The sequence below is a fragment of the Aquarana catesbeiana genome, linkage group LG01 (assembly GCF_042186555.1).
Source record: "Aquarana catesbeiana isolate 2022-GZ linkage group LG01, ASM4218655v1, whole genome shotgun sequence".
Taxonomy (NCBI): Eukaryota; Metazoa; Chordata; class Amphibia; order Anura; family Ranidae; genus Aquarana; species Aquarana catesbeiana.
Genome location: NC_133324.1, coordinates 931,688,284 through 931,709,826, shown reverse-complemented (window position 1 = coordinate 931,709,826; position 21,543 = coordinate 931,688,284).

Here is a 21,543-nt window from a genome sequence, read left to right as displayed (position 1 = left end):
GGTCATTTTCTGAAGCCTCTATAAATACCCATAATGGGATTTCCTGTTTTGCATGGTATTTGGACAGACTGGCCAAATGTGCTGCTCTGTAGTAGTTAGTAAAATTAGGGTATCCCAGGCCTCCTTTATTTTTGGGAAGATGTAGTGTGTGTATAGGTATACGTGGTTTAGAAGAGCCCCATATAAATGAAGTTGCTCTTTTTTGTACTATTCTCAAAAAATAGGAAGGAATTGGAATAGGGAGGACTCTGAATAGATAAAGCAATTTGGGTAGAATAGTCATTTTGATTGCATTAATCTTCCCTATCCAAAGGAAGTTGCGACCATTGTTTTATTAGATTTGTGATCTGTCTTAATACAGGAGGATAATTGGTTGAGAATAAGTCAGAATGAGATGCTGTTAAATGAATTCCAAGATATGGGATTGATTTTTCTGCCCATGTGAATGGGAGTGCAGCCCTAGCCGGGATCAATTCCATGTTTGTGAGTGAAATATTAAGCATTAGGCATTTCTTAGGATTAATCATAAGGCCGGATAGGGCTGCAAACCCATCAAGAGCTGGTATTAAGTTAGGACCAGAGACCTGTGGTGATGATAGAAAAGGTAATATATCGTCTGCAAATATACATAATTTGTGTGTAATACCTCCTACTTCAATGCCAGTTATAGTTTGGTTTGTTCTGATGTATTGGGCCATGGGTTCGAGTATAAGGGCAAATAATAAGGGAGATAATGGGCAACCCTGTCGGGTACCTCTTTCGATATTAAAGGCATCAGATTTGTATCCAGCATATTTTATATAGGCTTTGGGTTTATTATATAATGCTTTGATCCATGTTAAAAAGTGGGGTCCAAAACCCCATTTTTGTAATGAATATTGCATATATTGCCAGGATACTGTGTCAAATGCCCTCTTAATATCGAGAGATAGAAAACATAAAGGGATTTTCCGTTTTTTAGCAATATGTGCCAATAACACTGCCCTGCGTATATTATCGCCTGCCTGTCTATTTGGCATGAAGCCTACTTGATCTCTATGTATTAATTTTCCTATAATGCTATTGAGGCGTTTTGCTATTATTTTTGCTAATAATTTAATATCGAGGTTTAACAGAGAGATAGGCCGATAATTCACACAGGAAGTATCATCAGAAAGGGGTTTTGGGATCATACAAACAATTGCCATTAGTGTTTCTTGCCGAAAAGAATGTCCATCTAGAAGTTTGTTAAAAGTTTCAGTGAGAATGGGAGAGAGTATTTCTGAGAATGTTTTATAGTATAAAGCCGAGTAGCCATCTGGGCCTGGTCTTTTGTTAAGTTTTAGGTCTTTTATGGTGTTAGCAACTTCATCTATAGTTATAGGCTCATCCAAACTACTTTTTTGATTCTGAGATAACTCAGGTAAGGTTATTTTTGAGAAGAAGGATTCAGCCTCTGTAGGATTAAATTCATTGTTTGTCTTGTATAAAGTTGCGAGATGTGAGTGAAATTTATGGACTATTTTAACTGGATTACAAGTGTAAACATTTTTTGATAATTTCAAACGTATTGGTTTGAAAGATTTGTTAGTTGAATTTAATGCCCGAGCCAAATATGTACCTGGTTTGTTTGTATTCATGTAGAAATTGTGTTTGGAGCGTTTGAGGGATTAGAAATATTAGAAATATTAGAAATAGATCGTATTCCAATCTAGATTTTTCCAGATGAGATTTTGTACTCTGAGATGGATTATCTTGAAATGATATGTAGGCTGCATTAAAATTGAGTTCTAGTTTTTTTGCTAGATTTTTGCGTTCCCGTTTAAATAGTGCCATTTGTCTTTGTATTGTACCACGCAAGACAGGCTTATGAGCTTCCCACAGTGTTATTGGGGAAATGTCTGTTGTATTATTAATTGATATGTATTCCTTTAAAGCTTGTTCAATGGCCATCTGATGTAGTGGGTGTTTGAGCATTATGTCCGGTAAGTACCACGTTGGGTCATGTGCTTTTGGTATGGCTGAGGCTATAGTAGTGTATACTGCATTATGGTCAGACCACGGAATCGGAATTATATCTGATGCAATAATTTCTGGTATCATTATAGGAAAATTAATACATAGAGATCAAGTAGGCTTCATGCCAAATAGACAGGCAGGCGAAAATATACGCGGGGCAGTGTTATTGGCACATATTGCTAACCTATTGTTAGAAAAATATGATCTATTCTGGTGAAGGTTTGATGAGGGTGCGAGAAATAAGTGAATTTCTTTTTCATTGGGTTACTTTCTCTCCACGAATCTACCAGATTGTATTTGGAAAGAAGTTGAGAAAAAGGTAATCTAGAGGTTATTTTGGATGGTGTAAAAGGTGATTTATCTAGAAATGGGAGGAGGACCTGGTTCGAATCCCCACACATTATCACTGTTCCTATTTTGTGTGTATTAATCACTTGTAATATATGTGAGAGGAATGGTGTAGGTTGTTTGTTAGGAGCGTAGTAGGAAATCACCGCGATTGCTGTATCCATTATATAACCCATGAGTATCAGGTATCTACCTTCTGGGTCTTTAATTTCTGATGATAAGGTGAATGGTGTGGATCGGTGAAATGCAATTAGAGTTCCCCTTTGCTTGGTACAGGCAGAAGCCGTGTAAATTTGTTGATAAAAAGGAGAAATATATTTTGGAGTAGAATCTTTGGTGAAGTGTGTTTCTTGGAGGCATACTATGTGAGCCTTCTTGTTATGGAAAGTACGGAAGGCTTTGGTCCTTTTTTGAGGGACATTTATTCCCTGAACATTCAGGGAAAGTATATTCAGTGGTGCCATGGCAACAGATCAAATAGTTTTGACTTACTTTTTGTTATGCAGAGCTGACTGCGCAGATCAACCTGTATGGACTGAAGAGATGAATAGATAGAAAAGAAACCAGTGAATTCTGGAGTAAAGAGTAAACAAAAAACATATGAGATTAGATGATACATTGTATAAATTATTTTTTGCAAGTAATCACAATTTACCCGTGAAAGAGAATAAATATCTCTCTCAGGGGAATAAGTGCCTTCGTCGCACTCCCACATAATATGGTTGGGAGAATGAGGAGGGCTAATGGGGGTACACGGATCTTCCGCTTACAGGAGAGAAGTGCTATGTCAAAAGACATCAAAATGATGTTTCATTAATTGGAGTGCAGAATATAGTTTTTGTTGAAATTATTTATTCCAGGGTGGTTGTATATGGTTAGTCTTGCCCTAGGCTAAATAATTCAGTTAGAAAGGTACTGTTAATAACTTTGGTATTGATGAAGATAGTTTGAATTATTTTGGGATTTTAACCCTTTTAGAGTAAACAATTACATATTTTATTCATATGTAACTGTTTAGATATGTTAACTCATAAAATTGAGGTTGTATTGCTTCAGATTAGAATAAACAAAAACATAATTCTAGGAACTAGTTAGGTAATAATATATTTGTTTTAAGAAAAGAAAGAAAAAGCTTCCATTACTTCTGGATTATTGAACATATTTGTCCCAAAAAGTAATAAATCTATTGTTATGACCTGATAATATATAACTGAACAAGAATTTCCTTATTTCACTTATATATTCTAAGGCTATATGAATCAGAAGTAATAAGAAATATAACTGGAATGTAACATGATCCCACACAGTGTGTGACTATCAGAATGCAGTTACATTCAGTTATAAATACAGTTTTTTTTTATAGAGAACCATCTCTTAGTATAATAAATGAAGAGATATCAGGAATTAGGATGTCAGTCCATTGAATCTTCTTGGTCCATGGATAATGTGGCATAACGGCCTCTTTTGTGAGAATGATGATTCCCATTTTGTTCTGAAATTTTCTGGGTGCTGCCTGAAGGTGAAGATGATGCCATTCTTCTGCGTGTGGGAGAGTTGCTGCTTGTGGGTTCTGTCAGATTTAATTTTAAAAGGGTTTGTTGTAGTTCATCTGCTGATCTGCTTCTGTAAATTGTACCTTGGTAGTTAAATCTGACTGAAAAGGGGAAGCCCCATTGATACATAATGTTGTGGCGTTGCAGTTCCATTAGTTGGGGTTTCATGGATCGTCTTTTAGTAATAGTAAGTTGGGATAGGTCAGCAAAAATTTGATAATTGTGTCCTTGAAAATTAAGTTCTTTTTTTTCTCTTGCAGCAATTAGTATTTGTTCTTTCGTTCTGTAATAATCAAATTTTGTGATTATATCACGTGGGGGTCCATCTTTCTTTTTGGCTGTGAGGGCTCTGTGTACTCTGTCCAGTTCTAAACGTTCAATAGGGATATCTGGCTTTAGTTCTTGTAATAGAGCAGTAATAGTAGATTGCAGGTCTGTCACAGTTTCAGGTATTCCCCTTATGCGCAAGTTTGAACGTCTGGCTCTATTTTCGTAATCTTCGAGCTTAGTTTGAAGTATTAAATTCTCTTCTTTTAATTGTTCCAATTCTGTTATATTTACTTGGGTTGTAATTTCAATTTCATCCATTTTTATTTCTAAGGCTGCGGTGCGGTTTCCCAGCTCTCTTATTTCTTTGGTTAGGCTTTTTGTTATTTGGTCTGAGGTTTGTTTTAAAGCCTTATGAAGCATCTTTTCAAATTGTAATAATATTACTGGGGATACTGAGGAGGCTTGTGGAGAAGTTTGTGAGAGGATTTGTTCTGTATCTGACTCAAATGGAGAGTCTTGCTGTGACATTTTCTGTCTGTGAGAGCGCCCTGATGCTGTATCTTGTGAGGTGACTGGAGCTGCTTCAGCTGCAGTGAGTGCCTGTGAGCTCTTTGTGAGGTGATTTTTATTTCTGCCACGGTTTCCTCCCAGTACCATATTTCCTGCCCAAACTTTCACAGTTTGTTCCCTGCGGCAAAAAGGTTCAAATGGATACCTTTTGAGCCTGCAGGCTCCGCTTTGTCCTTCTCTTCTCTCCTCAGCGGTGTGGAGCTCTAACAATGCATGTCTGCTCCGCTAGGCTCCGCCCATCTCCCCCGTGCACTTTTATTTCAACCCACCTCCACTATGTCCATGGCCTCACTCAAAGTCCCAAACTTCCCATTATTTTTCCTAGATCCATGACAAGGGCATCTCTGCGCTCTCTCCTACTATTCGCTGTCAAACTGTTAAAGAAGAACTCCTATGAGCATTAACAAATTAAATAGAGGTCCATACATTCATGACAAATTACCTATATTAGCCTCCCCAATAAAACCGTATTGAAATGTAAAGAAAATCCTTTTTTTTATTCTTTGCTTTCCAGGGGGTGGAGGTATGCCAGCTAGAGGGCTCCCATCCAGTTTCTCTTTTGCACCTCCTCTGTCTTTTAAATGGGACGCTAGAATGCATAGATTAATTTGGTGATAGGATGCAGGCAGCCAAGCTGCAAAGCATCAATGGTTGCTAGGATGCAGGCTGCACAGTGTCACTGATTGGTAGGACACAGGCATGGCTTCCCTTGTCGCACCAACCAATGGAGCTGTGTCCTACTGATCAATGTGTAGCGCTGGTAGATTTATGATCTACCAACTGATAGGCAAATTTTGTAAATTGCTCTTCAGGGGAGTTAGATTTGCCTCTGTTCCAGCTTGGCTGACGTTGCGTGTGGTTCCGCACTGAGCCGGTGGGTGTCGCTGTTACCATTGGCTAGTGTTGGAAAGGCAATGTGTCGAAGCGTATGGGTGCTCCTCTGTCCCGGAGACAACTCAGTGGAGGTGGTCCTCCGAGTTGCATTCTGGGAGAGGGTATTTATGGGACAGACGCCATGTTTTGGGGTTCATTTTACAGCCACCTGCTGGCCCTCCTGGCCAACAGGTATGCGTTAGAGTGCTACCTCGTGGTCCTCCGTTCCGGAGGCCCGCGTTGCTGCAGCGAGTGGGCGGGCCCAGAAGCATGTCTGGGGTCTACCACAGCAGCAGAGGAATGGTCCTGAGCTGTCTATCCAGAGTGAAGAAGCTGGACAACCGAGAAGATCCCAGGGGAGGACCCGTCTTGGAAGGATCACGCAGAGTGCTGGTCTGGAGAGGGGCCTGGTGACTCGGTTGGAGGACGTATCCTAAAGTAGTTTTACAGCATAGTACTGCCGGGTTGGCTTAGAGGTCCAAGTACTATGTCTGACATTCACCGCAAAGTTTAATACATCCTGTGGCAGAGGATTGTACGGATTTATTTCAAGCAAGTCTGTGGCAGAGACTTTTGTTCGTGCTACGTACTGGCTGCTAGGCAAGTGAGACAGGCCTATCCAGACGAGCAAAGATTGTGTCCCACAAGAGGATCGCATCCGATTACAATATTCAACTTTAAAGGACGCTCTTAAGAATCCTAAAGAAAGGTATTTGAGCTTCCCTGTAGCTTCCCTCCTGCCTCTTTCCTGCTACTTCCTTCGTTACCTAGTTCAATAAAGCATTGAAAACGTACTCAAGTGTTGGTGCGTTTATCGTCCAGAGGTAAACTCAACGGAACCCTAGACCCGGTGCCGGTGAAGCAGGGGTGTCAAGAGTGAAGGTAACAAGCCCGCTTAAACCAGCAGCTCCGCCGAGAGTTATTGCTACAAATGAAAATACAGAGGGGGTGGAACAGGGTAGCTGACGTGGCCCCTCCCGCTGCATACCAGGTGACAACCCAGATAGCAAGTAATTGTGCTGCAAGTTTGAAAATGACTTGCTAAGCTCTTGCTTGGCTTCACAAGTTTGTTGCACAATTGCAGCAAGTCTGTATTGCATGCCTCCAGATCAACTTTCTTTGCAAACATTCTGCAAACTTTCTGCAAGATCTGGTTCAGTTATGTTGTGTAATAGTCATCCCACCACAGAGGTCACTACAGCTGAATTTTCATCATTGCCCCCTGCTGTGTGTAAGGTTTTTCTTTAATTGGTGCTGGGGCAGCCATAAAATCACTTTGGGAGTGGTAACCAAGAGATCTGGGTTTCAGGGAGGTAGAAATCTAGGAGTGAGTAACCTTAATATCCCATTGGTGGAGCACAATTTGGAATGTTTTATATTTCCTTGTTTATATGCTGAGATTTAGCAGAAAATGTGTGTATTTAACGAGAGGTGGATTTAGAAAGAGGACTACAAATCCCAGCAATACAGTAACAATGCAGAATACCACCAGCTATAGGGGGTGTATATAGAGAGATGACTGCACTGTGTTGTAAAGAGATCCATGTACTGTACTGTATACAGGGAGATTAATTCATTGTAATGTATACAGAGAGACCCATGCATTGTGCTGTATACAGAGAGACCCCTTTCATGGGAAATAGGAAAAGGTGGATACTTTTGTCACCATCTATACTGGGCTCACCTCACTATACAGAGGTGCCTTATATCCCTGACAGTAAAGCAGAGAGATGAGTGGAGGGGTCCCCCACTACCAGTCTCTGTATTGTATTGGGCTTGGTCTATAAATGGCTAGATTTGTCTCCTACAATGTGTGCAATGTCTATCATTTCCCGCTTACATTCTGTTGAGCGGGAAATTTATATATTTAGATTTATTCCTGGCTGCCTATTCTCTGCAATCTCTGTATTTATGCATCTGTTGCCCCTCGATCTGAAAACACAACAATTCCCATAATGGGATGCCCTGTGTATATGTTATAGAAATAATAAAAAATGGTGCGCTAATTCAAGAAGCTATGCTGCAAAAATAGACAAATATGCAGGAATGACTATCCTTAATTTAAAAAAAAAACAAACAAATGCAGTAATATGCGATAATTTGTGATAATGTTGTGAAACAATGATAAAATGCACTAATTCAAGAAACTATGCAGCAAAAATAAACAAGCATGCATGAATTAATGAGAAGAAAAAAAAAACATAAAATGTGATAATATGCAATAATATGTGAGACAGTGATGAAGTGTGCTAATTCAAGAAGCTAAGCGGCAAAAATAGGCAAATATGCATGAATTGAACAAAAAATATTCTAAATATATAAAACTTGCGCTAATGGTATGGCTAATGTGACGAATAAAAAAAGATAAGATAAAAATAAAATAAAAAATGCAGCTGCTGTGCACAAAGTGCTATTCACTTGACAAACAGGATAAAATATAAACTACAGCGCTAGCAAACACAACATCAATAAATATAGTGAAAAACAATAAAAAGTGAATGTCCATATAAAGTGACTGATGTGCTCCAATCCAAAAAAGTGCAAAGTGCTCAAGAGTTTTCAGGTGCGCAAAACACCCCCTCCTGTGTCCCCACTCACCAAATGGAATCGACCCCTAGCTTTCAGTCTAGGGGTCACTTCTGGCTTATAATGGTGGCCGGGGATGGCAGCTTGACATCAAATCATTCAGGCAGATCTCACTTGTTACAGATACTCAGCCGAGATAATTAGTACCCAAAAACTAAAGGAAGGGACTATAGTGAAGTACCGTTTGGCAATGAATTTATTGCGCATATAAAAATGGATATAAAGGAATAGTATATATAAAACAGTACATGTAAACATACACTACAAACAGCGCTAATGTTGAGCAAAAGATATATATATAGATCATGCGGCCAACTTCACACAAAAGTAATTAAACAGAGAGGTGCAGAGTCTGTGAGGTGATTAGGAAAATGTTCATAGGTGATAATACAGCTGGATCACAGTGTGCACCTTCCACCGGTCAGTTGGATTTCACCCTGTGTTGACACTCTCCCCCTAGGGGGTCAAACTCACCAGAGCTGCAAATTAAATAGGCCTCCAAGAGAAGAAATCTCCCAATCACATCGTTAACAGCACCACTCCAGGGGGTTCAGGGGGGTCACAACTCCAAATAAATAGATGACAAAGAGAAAGCGCACATAGCGTAATTCTATTTATTCAAATGAACCCCTTACATCTCACAAGATCCCCCTCAATCAATATACGTACAAAATAAACAGTCAATCAAGCAGATGGAAGCAATGCACATCACCGTTCCGAAGATCAGCCGGCTCGGTAACCCAAGGAGCAAAGCACTTCCTGGTTGTGGATCCAGGCTGCGGTGGAGCGCACAGGTCACTTCCGGCGGCGTGTAAGCCACGCCCTGACGCGTTTCGTCATATCCAGACTTCGACAGAGGGCGTCCATATAAAAATGGATACTTACAAAAAGTAAGATAAAATGAGGCATAAAACGTCAGAGAGCTGTGAGTACAAAAGCGCCGCTCATGGCGTGCGTTCCACCGGTAACCGGAAGTGACGTCTCAGAACCAGAAATTACGTCAACACGTTTCACCCTCCCACAGGGCGATATCAAGGACCTAATTTCCAGTCCTTGATGACGCCCTGTAGGAGGGTGAAACGCGTGGACGTAATTAAATGACTATGCCAAATTTAAAAAAAACAAAAAATGCAATAACATGCTATAATATGTGAAACAGTGATAAAAGTGCAGATGAATATCCGCTTTTGATTTACGCACTTTTATCACTGTTTCACATATAATCGCATATTATTGTACTTTTTGTTTTTTTTAAATTCGGGATATGCATATTTGTCTATTTTTGCTGTTTAGCTTCTTGAATTAGTGCACTTTATTACTGTTTCACATATCACATATTATCGCACATTACTGCATTTATTTTTATTTTTTAAATTAGGGTTAGTCATTCCTACATGTTTAGCTATTTTTGCTGCATAGCTTCTTCAATTAGCGCACCATTTTTTATTATTATTACATATACACAGGGCATCCCATGATGGGAATCGTTGTGTTTTCAGATCGAGGGGCAACAGATGCATAAATACAGTGATTGAAGAGAATAGCCAGCCAGGAATAAAGCTACAGAAAGGCATCAACAGAATGTAAGAGGGAAATTATAGACATTGCACACATTGTAGGAGACAAATCTAGCCATTTATAGACCAAGCCCAATACAGTACAATAGTGAGACCGGTAGTGGGGGACCCCTCCGCTCATCTCTCTACTTTACTGTCAGGGATATAAGGCACCTCTGTATAGTGAGGTGAGCCCAGTATAGATGGTTAAAAAAGTATCCACCTTTTCCTATTTCCCATGAAAGGGATCTCTCTGTATACAGCACAATGCATGGGTCTCTCTGTATACAGCACAATTAATTAATCTCCCTGTATACAGTACATTACATGGATCTCTTTACAAAACAGTACAGTGCAGTCATCTCTCTATATACAATTCATGGCTCTCTATATACACCCCCTATAGCTGGTGGTATTCTGCATTGTTTCTGTATTGCTGGGATTTGTAGTCCTCCTTGAGGTTTCTATTTCCACCTTTCGTTAAATACACACATTTTCTGCTAAATCTCAGCATATAAACAAGGAAAAATAAAACATTCCAAATTGTGCTCCACCAATGGGATATTAGGGTTACTCACTCCTTGATTTCTACCTCTCTGAACTCCAGATCAGATCTCATGGTGACCACTCACCTCTCTGCACACCACTCCCCAGCACCGATTACAGAAAAACCTTACACACAACAGGGAGCACTGATGAAAATACAGCCGCAGTGGCCCCTGTGGTGGGATAACTTACACAGCATAACTGAACCAGAACTTGCAGAATATTTGCAAAGAAAGTTGATCTGGAGTCATGCAATGTGGACTTGCTGCAGCACAATTACTTGCTATCTGAGATTGTTTCATAGAAATGAATCATTTTTGTATGATAGATGAATTATTTTATGCAATGACGTAGGGTTTATCATTATATATGATTGTTGGAGTGAATGTATTTCACACGTGTACAGTAAGGGATTAGGTTAATAGCAGTGGATTCACTATCCTTAAATTGTGGGATTATAGATGTGCGTTGCTTGCTTCTTTTTTCTTGCCAAAAACAGAGACTTGCGAGGCTCTTGCTGTAGACTTGCGGGGCTCTTTCTGTAGACTTGCAGGGCTCTTGCTGTAGACTTGCGGGGCTTTTGCTATAGACTTGCAGGGCTCTTGCTGTAGACTCACCACTGCAACTTTGCTCTTGCTGGAGACTTGCCATGCAAGTTTGCTACAAATTGGAAAAGTGTCAACTAGAACTTTTGCTTCAAGTGCTCTGCAATTGTACAACTTGCCAGGAAAGATGTGCCGCAAGTTGACAAGACTTACAATTCATTACTCCCATAAATTTGTGACAAGTTATCCTTGCTATCTGGGAACTTGTTTCTGGTAAACACCTGGTTCTCAAGGCAAGTGCTGTCAATCACAGCTAATTAAACATTCATCTCCTTGCTAGTTGCATGGTCAGCAGTTGTGTGATCCAAGGCCCGGGGATTAGGTGCCAATGAGTTGGTACTGAAGTACGCTGGTGCTCATAGTTGGGCTCCCTACTATAGCTGGGTCTAATGGAGAAGCTACTTGCTATTAGATTCTGGCACTACTGCCTGCACACAGGTTCCCAGATAGCAAGCAATTGTGCTGCAAGTTTGAAAATGACTTGCTAAGCTATTGCTAGACTTGCCAGGCTTCACCGGTTTGTTGCATAATTGCAGCAAGTCTGCATTGCATGACTCCAGATCAACTTTCTTTGCAAACATTCTGCAAGCCTGCTGCAAGTTCTGGTTCAGTTATGTTGTGTAATAGTTATCCCACCGCAGTGACCCAAATTTTCATCCTGTAGACTTTCAGAGCTCTTGCTGTAGACTCACCACCACTAGAACTTTGCTCTTGCTAGAGACTTGCCACGCGAATTTGCTACAGATTGGAAAAGTGTCAACTAGAACTTGTACTTCAAGATCTCTGCAAGTATACAACTCGCCAGTGAAAATGTGCATCAAGTTAACAGACTTATGCCCCGTACACACGGTCGGATTTTTTTCCGTGTTGTCGGAAATTCCGACAGTGTGTGGGCTCCATCGGACATTTTCCATTGGATTTTCCGACACACAAAGTTTGAGAGCAGGATATAAAATTTTCCGACAACAAAATCCGTTGTCAGAAATTCCGATCGCATGTACACAAATCCGACGGACAAAGTGCCGCACATGCTCAGAATAAATAAAGAGATGAAAGCTATTGGCCACTGCCCCGTTTATAGTCCCGACGTACGTGTTTTACGTCACCGCGTTTAGAACGATCGGATTTTCCGACAACTTTGTGCGACCGTGTGTAGACAAAACAAGTTTGAGCCAACATCCGTCGGAAAAAATCCTAGGATTTTGTTGTCGGAATGTCCGAACAAAGTACGACCGTGTGTACGCCCTATTACAATTCAACACTGCCACAAATTTGTGGCAAGCTATCCTTGCTATCTGGGTTGGTGGAAAAGCATGAGGCAGCAACCATTGAATCTCTGGTGTCAAAGATGTTTGTGGCTCATGAATTTTGACAGCTTCTTCGAAAAACCCCTTATAGGTCCCTGTGTGGGTCCCTATGACCATTCTTTAACGAACTGCTGGACTTTAGACACACATCGTTCCACTTCGCTCCACTCATTTCAAGTCCAGAATCAAAGAAGTCAGAAGTTCTTCTGTGGGTACTGTGGTCCATAGGTCTGTGGGCCTTCTAAGAATGTGCCCAAACAAGACATAGTAGGGTGAGGGGCCTGTCAACGAATATACTGTATGGTTGTATTTCCACACCACTTTGGCTAAGTAGCGGGTCAATTTTATTTGTTTTTCACAAATTAAGCCTCTCAGCAGTTGTATGATGGCGTGATTTAGACTCACACATACTCTGTTTCTTTGTAGGTGGTACAAAGTCGTGTGTGACTTCTTAATGCCAAGTGAGCAGCACCATTCTTGGGGGAAACTTACTTTGAAAACAGAGTTCCAAGTCTGAATGTATCTTCTGTAGACATCCATAAGGAAGGCAGAAGTACTTCCAAACTATCTGGTCGTGGGTCAGTACTTCCACCCCAAACTTAAAGTAAAATGGTCCACAATGATTAGGTACCCATCTTCTGCCATGTTGAGTGTAAGAAATTTAATAGTCAGTATTTTTAGTGAGGCAGGTGTGAATTCAGGCCCCAGAACCCTTGGACACTAAACAGACTATACAGCATCATCAGTATTGTTCAACCCACTAGAATAGGCCCACATTTGTAGCTTGAACCGAGTCAATGCTATTACGGACACACCATTTTCCCATTTTAATGTGGTTTCGCTCTGCCAGAGAGATGGCCTGGGCCCTTGACAGTATGATCTCCCAAGTCACTGAGGAGTCAGGGGGAACATTATTCTGTGGTACTGCATCACCCCGGCAGGGCTCTCTTCCTTGGTCTCTTTTCCAAGGGCATGTCTCAGCTGTTATATCTTGCAGTTTCAGTGCATATCGAGGAATAGATTCTCTCACCCTCTGCTTCATGCTGACGCAGTGGACCCTAAAGTCCCCTAATGGTGCTGCTTGGCTTTTCACTCTTTCTAAGCAGTTTACTATCATATCAAGGGAGTCTTCTGCTGGGAGGTGCAGGATAAACCTTCTTGCTTCACCCTCTAAGGTGTTACTGGCCAGTTCTAACTGCTGGGACAGTATATATTATGATCAGATCAGGCCCAGCAATGTCTTGGTCCAATCACCCAAATCCTAATGTGGCCCTGAGTACTTGGGTAATTGTTGTGGCGGAAATCCTTGCAGAAATAAGGGGGCAATTATCAATTATTAGGGGTAGTAGGTTTCCTGATACCCTCTGGAATAGTACTACTGGTCCCTGCTGTCCCACCACTCGCATCACTATTGTCTTCAATGGCAGGTTCCTGTTTGTACAGTAGATGCCAAGTGCAACAGAATGGGGAAATGGCTGAATAATCAGACAGAGAGTAACTGTAACTTGCAGTTTTACAAAACAGGTGCAAGGTTAGAATCAATAATGAAAAACAGGGTCAGAATGGCAAAGAGAATAACATAAAACAGAATATGTGAGCTGCACAAATGTAGCAAGGTCTCTGGCCTCCTTCAGTCTAATGAGGACCTCCAGGGCCAGAGATAGCTGATATCCTTCTGTATATGGTGGGTTGTGAGGCATAGTGGGTGCAAGGTGGAAGTTAATGGGGACGCCAGACACTTCTTGAATGCAAAAGAGCTGTTTATTTCTCTTACAAACTTTTATTAGGGAAAGAGGGTTAGGGCCAGGACACCCTTGAGTAGTTGCAAGTTCAATTAGCACACTCCGAGACTTCAATAGGAGGACAGCCGTGCAGATAAAGGCCACCAGCAAGAAGCCACATCTGCACGTGCAGGAATGCTGTCCCCTATGGCAACAGTCTTTAACAGTTCCTAACACAAAGCGTAACAGTTCTTTCACCTTCACTACAACTTCTCCTTGTAGTTGTTCAACCCACTGAGCTCCCAGTCTTTCACTAAACCCTCTGGTTCACTGCCACTGAATCCCTTGAGGTCCTCCAATCTTCACGGTGGTATTTTCCTCAAGTGTCACCCCTGTTTCTCTGCTGGGTCCCTAGCTTGGCACTCCGGAAACTTCTCAAGCTTCACCCCACTGGCCTGCTCAGTCCCTGGCTTGGCACGCAAGGCTGCTCTGCAAGCGTCACCCATGCTGGCTGGGTCCCTGACTTGATCACCGCCTGAAGTTTCCCGATTCTCCACCGTGCCCGTTTGGTGAGAATACTGCTCCGGTACTTGCTTCAGTTACTCACTGTGATCCCTGGTAATAAGGAGGTTGGTCCCTTAGTGGCGACAGCTTCCCCTCTGCCTCCAACCATTGAAAGGTTCTCCGGCCGGCAGAACTGTCACCTCTGGTTGGACTGCAAGCCGCAGTCCCAACCCTGCGCTGCTCTCTTGCTTCTGGATAGGCCCTCAGACAGCCTAGCAGCCAGATTCCCCCAGGATAGGCCCAATCTCCAGCCTAGCAGCTCAGGGCAACACGACACACAACCACCCAGACAGCTGACCAGGTGGCACAGAAAATAGATCACCGGACTCCACCCGAATATATAGGCTCTCCCAGCAGGCCGAGGGATTTAAGAAAACCCCTGCCCATTGGCTGAGATACCCCATATACTCATAACCTGACCTTGAGTTGCCCTTCTCATATCTAATCTCATCAAGTACCCGGCCACCTAGTGGTAGAAGAGAAAAGTGCAACAAGGCCAAACTTAGGGAAAAATCAATAGATCTCTAACAATCAACCAGGATAACTACTCCTGGCAAGTAAATTTGTGAGGAGCATCCCTGCCTAAACTCCAGGGTGCTACATCCTCCCCCCTACCCAAAAAAATTACTTTTCGGAGTTTGCAGAAAAATTATTTGAGCTCACAAGCCTGAGAGTGAATGTCCTGGCAAAAACTGGAATAGGTGGGGAAACAGGGAAAGAACAACAAAGTAACAATACATGAACACATACATACCACATGAAATAAACATAATATCAGGCACATAAAGAAATGGTAAGTCACGTATGACACTCAAGTATCAAAATAGTTATGTACAATTTTAAAGGCAAGCAGAGCAATAGTATTGCTTCCTAACAATCTATCTAATATATTTACAGTGATAACAAAATATACAGAGGGTTAGTGTTGTCATCAGGTTTGATCCCTATATCTCCTTAGCCAAGGAAGTTGCACCGATACAGCAACACCTGAAAGAGAGAGATCAAAACAATGCAAATGCATCCTATCCTATAATAACGTAGTGGAGTTTCCCGCATGCCGGTACTGACAGTAGAGGGCTTCTCACTTGGCTGGAGATCGCATACCTAGCCCTACAGTTGGGGCCACTCCAAGCTGCTAAGGGAATTAAAGCTGAGAATGTTATCTTCCTTGGGAATGTTCAGGAACTCAAGGAGTTGTGGGAAAAGGAGTTAAAGAAACCTAATGTCGTGTACACACGGGCGGACTTTTCGACCGGACTGGTCCGCCGGGACAAATCCGTCGGACAATCTGACCGTGTGTGGGCTTCATCGGACCTGCAGCGGACTTTTTCGGGTGAAAATCAGACGGACTTTAGATTTGACACGTTTCAAATCTTTCCGATGGACTCAAGTCCGGTCGAAAAATCCGCTCGTCTGTATGCTAGTCCGACGGACTAAAACCGACGCTAGGGCAGTTATTGGCTACTGGCTATCAACTTCCATATTTTAGTCCACTTGTACGTCATCACGTACGAATCTGTTGGACTTTGGTGTGATCGTGTGTAGGCAAGTCCGTTCGTTCAAAAGTCCGTCAAAAGTCAGTCGAAAGTCCGTCGGAAAGACCGTCGGACCTTTGATGCCGAAAAGTCCGCCCGTGTGTACACGGCATAAGACTACATCTAAGCATGTTGAGTAAGGACTTTTTGCCACCTCAGCAAGCTCCTTTGGCTGTACTTCTCCCATGGATCACAGGTGTGCATTTCCTTCTGCAGTCCTGTGACCTGAAGCCGACTGTCGGCTGACATCACAGGGCGGTCCAGGGAAGACCGCGACAATGAAGTTGGGATCTGCCCATATGCCTGGACCAACACCCAGCTTAGCCTCTCAGAGCCACTGAGAGCCTTAGCCGGCCACTCCCATCCTCTCCACAGTCCAGCACTCCAGTGAGCGGGGGGGGGTTGAGGAGAAAGCAGTGATTGACAGTCACCAGCTCTCAGGGAGCTGTGAGACCCAAGTGATCAGTGATGTTTGATGACTCTGTTCTCAGTCTTAGAGCTGGCAGGGGGAAAGATGCAGCACCCACCTAGCTAAGTATGATTCTACAATTAAAAAAGTCCATACTTCTCTTTTAGTATTTGTATTATATTTGGATGCTTTATAACATTCCATGGAATAATATGGAAAATGTTTTTTATGAATGTTGATATCAAACATATAAATTGTATTTTAGAAAAATGTTGTGCCTCAAAAGTCCCACTTTAGTACACCTTCTTTTTGATATACCTTTAAACAAGTCCAATATTTTGAACATCCATTAACCACCTACTTTATAGAGTATGATGAACTAACCTAAATGTGAGGATAAATATACACTATATTGTCAAAAGTATTGGGACACCTGCCTTCACACGTACATGCACTTTAATTACATCCCAGTCTTATGCCCCGTACACACGGTCGGACATTGATCGGACATTCCGACAACAAAATCCTAGGATTTTTTCCGACAGATGTTGGCTCAAACTTGTCTTGCATACACACGGTCACACAAAGTTGTCGGAAAATCCGATCATTCTGAACGCGGTGACGTAAAACACTTATGTTGGGACTATAAACAGGGCAGTGGCCAATAGCTTTCATCTCTTTATTTATTCTGAGCATGCGTGGCACTTTGTGAGTCGGATTTGTGTACACACGATCGGAAATTCTGACAACGGATTTTGTTGTTGGAAAATTTTATATCCTGCTCTCAAACTTTGTGTGTCGGAAAATCCGATGGAAAATGTGTGATGGAGCCTACACATGGTCGGAATTTCTGACAACAAGGTCCTATCACACATTTTCCGTCGGAAAATCCGACCGTGTGTACGGGGCATTAGTCCGTAGGGTTCAATATTGAGTTGGCCCTCCCTTTGCAGCTATAACAGCTTCAAAGGCTGTCCACAAGGTTTAGGAGTGTGTCTATGGGAATGTTTGACCATTCTTCCAGAAGCACATATGTGAGGTCAGGCACTGATGGACAAGAATGCCTGGCTCGCGGTTTCCACTCAAATTCATCCCAAAGGTGTTCTATTGAGTTGAGTGCAGGCCACTCAATTTCCTCCACCCCAAACTCACTCATCCATGTCTTTATGGACCTTGCTTTGTGCACTGGTGAGCAGTCATGTTGGAACAGGGAGGGGCCATCCCCATACTGTTCCCACAAAGTTGGAAGCATGAAATTGTCCAAACTGTCTTGGTATGCTGACACCTTAAGAGTTCCCTTCACTGGAACTAAGGGGCCAAGCCCAACCCCTGAAAAATAACCCCACACCATAATCCCCTCTCCACCAAATGATTTGGACCAGAGCACAAAGCAAGGTCCATAAAGACATGGATGAGCAAGTTTTGGGTGGAGGAACTTGACTGGCCTGCACAGAGTCCTAACCTCAACCGATAGAACACCTTTGGGATGAATTAGAGTGGAGACTGCAAGCCAGGCCTTCTCATCCAACATCAGTGCCTGACCTCACAAATGCGCTTCTGGGAGAATGGTCAAACATTCCCATAGACACACTTCTAAACCTCGTGGACAGCCTTCCCAGAAGAGTTGAAGCTGTTATAGCTGCAAAGAGTGGGGCAACTCAATATTGAACCCTATGGACTAAGACTGGGATGCTATTAATGTTCATGTGCGTGTAAAGGCAGGCATCCCAATATGGAAAGAGAGCTCTAAAATATGTCTTTGTATGTTGTAGCATTAGCAGTTCCCTTAACTTGAAACACCTGCACTCAATTATTTGAAGGCGGGTCCCCATAGTCTTGGCCATATAGTGGTCAATGTAATGATCAGGCGTCCACCGGGCTTTGGCCGTGTACTGTATATGCAGGCACTAAAAGCCAACTGCATTTAACAAAACGATTTTCTAATAACTCTATGTCATCCAAACCTTTCACATTTAGCTAGGGCTTCTCAGAGACCTTATTTATTCTTGCAGGGGTTGTTACAGGTTTGCTCAGTGACCTCGGCAAAGCAGAATATTCAAACTGACGACAAATTGTCTCACTCCGGCTGCACAATGGCGGCCCTGTGGAGCCCTGTCGACTAATTGTTATTAATGTAACTTCAGTCTTAGGTAAACATTACGGATTGCATTCTGCTGGGCTCCGCGGCCTTGTTAGTACTGAAAGCAGTCCAAGTCAAGAGCAAATGTTATTGTTTTCATTCAGAAGGTCATTGGGTCAAGTCAATCAAAGAAGCATCTGGAGCTTTCCAAAGAAAGATGATGATCACTTACACAGATGTATCTTAACACAAAAAAATGACAAGCTTCCATCCAGATACGCTCCTCAATATCCAAAGGAAGACACAGACGCCGGGCGACAGTGGAGAGCTTTGGCTACGGCAGTCTCTTTGAAGAAAGTTTTTAGGAAAAGTAGGAGGTTTATTCGAGAGTAGAATAACAGTTCTAGTAACCATTTAAAAAAGAAACCTGAACATTGACAAAGTCTTACCCTAACGCCATTCAAATGGCTAGAACTATAGTATAAAGTATGTAGTGAGTCAGGTCTGCAATGTCATTACCACCTCCATTTTAATTTCCATTTTCATTCTCCCATACATTTACATTCATTTGTATGCATCGTGCCATCTTTAATTCTATTCGCATCTATATTTATATGTATATGGTTTACTCTCCCATTTGTATAGCAATAAGTTTACATCTTAACCTTTTAACGCTATTCTGTGTATGCATTTGTGCTTTCCATAGATAGTTTTATCTGTATATGTGTATATATATATGTACAGTGGCTTGCAAAAGTATTCGGCCCCCTTGAACTTTTCAACCTTTTGCCACATTTCAGGCTTCAAACATAAAGATATAACATTTTTATTTTTTGTGAAGAATCACCAACAAGTAGGACACAATTGTGAAGTGGAACGAAATCTTTTGGATTTTTGAAACTTTTTTAACTAATTAAAAAAATGAAAAGTGGGGCGTGCAAAATTATATATATGTATATATATATATATACAGTATAATATATATATATATATATATATATGTATATATATGTGTATGTATATATATGTGTAGATATATATATATATATATATATATATATATATATATATATATATATATATATATATATGTATATATATATATATATATATATATATGTATATATATATATATATATATATATGTATATATATATATATATATATATATATATATATATATATATATATATATATATATATATATATATATATATATATATATATATATATATATATATATATGTGTGTGTGTGTATATATATATATATATATATATATATATATATATATATATATATATATTATTTATTTGTATATTGACATTTATCATTTATTATTTCATGTAAAGGGACATCTGCAGTAGTCCAGCTATAGTGATTTATGTTAGCAACAATGTATGTGAACAATCAATAATATTCTAACACCTTCCTCATCTATACACACTTTTTATCTAACTACATGGGGCATTGTTCTAATGTATATACTATACTCAGGGCTTTGTTTCTCAGAGAATAGGTGCAGGAACTCAACCATGCCTGCCACACACACATACCTGCCAAATGGCATAAAATAGTAGCTCTTCCCTCTGCATACAACCCCCTCCCTCCACTGCCCTCATCTTCTCCCCCCTCCTTAAAAGCTCCACCATCTGTCATATGTCTTACCTTTGTTGCAATATTAAGCTGAAACACTTATCTGGCTGTAGTACCTTCCAGCATACTATACTATACTACAGTCACATGCAAGGGAGATCATGCAGAAGGAGCATCAACAACTGGTCACCAGGGAAAAAAATGGAGACCACAGAGGGTGCAGCCTACCACGCACCATCTTCTGCCCATGACTGCACTGAACCCTGGGCACCTGTTCTGTATCTCCCTTGTCCCTGTCCGGCACTCAGTGGGATCTGTGCAGGAGATCTGACCTGTGGGAGCTACTGGGAGATAAGCTATCACTTGTAAACACAGAAGCTGGACTTCAGTCCAAGTGATAGTGGTGAGCAGGGAGCAGAAGACCTGAGCCAGAGGTGGTGGAACTAAGTTCCTGCTGAAAAAAGCCCTGACTATACTATATATATATGCATACTTTTTATTTGATATATGCCTTTAAGGTTTGGAATAAGAGTCCGCAATTCTATCTATATCTACATTGATATCTGTTCAGTGTTTGTTCAAATGTAGAGCGCTGTGATGTAGAAGGAACTTCCCTACACTGAAGGAAAATCCACGTATTAGAGTGGACCACTCATCCAGTTATTGACCACACATCCAGTTCTTTACATTTTAAAGATGCAGACCAGACCTTGTACCTTAAGGCTCTGAGGAAGAAGAGGAAAACCCTCGAAACTCGTTAGCCGACTATTCAATTTTTATCCCGTATATGGGCACCATTTTATATTTAACACTGTTCAATAAGGGGTACTTATATTGTAACCCACCCACTCTTATGAATATGTAGTATTTTTTTGTATTTACTGTATATACCATTTTGCTTTAATAAACGTTTTAAAAGGATCCATGCATCAAGCCACATGCCTTCTCTTTCTCCTTCTAATATAGAATTTTGGACTTCCCCCAGTTGGCCAAGGCAGCGGGGCATGCATGCATGATTAATTATATGGGATACAAAAAACGCTTTCTGTCCTTTTAAAAAACCATACTTGCTCTTATTCTTCCGAAGTATCTCATACATCTCTACCCTGACTCCAGACTGGGTTCCTAGGCACTCTGTGCCATATGTCAGGTCCAAAAGAGTGGGGAACAAGTGGAGGTGCCAAGCACATAAAGGAGAAGTATAGCCATAGATATTTTGGCTATGCTTCTCTTATGGATCACAGGAGTGCAGCTAGTTCTGCACTCCTGTGACCAGTTTTCAGCCTACAGAGGGCTTCAGAGCCAATCCAGGCTCTGAAAAGATCCAGACGGGGACATAAATGGCTAGTGCCTAGGGCAGTAGGTTTAGAAGGGGCAACTCCAAGCTGTGATCACTTAGTTCTTGTTTTGTTGCCTCTTCTGTCCAC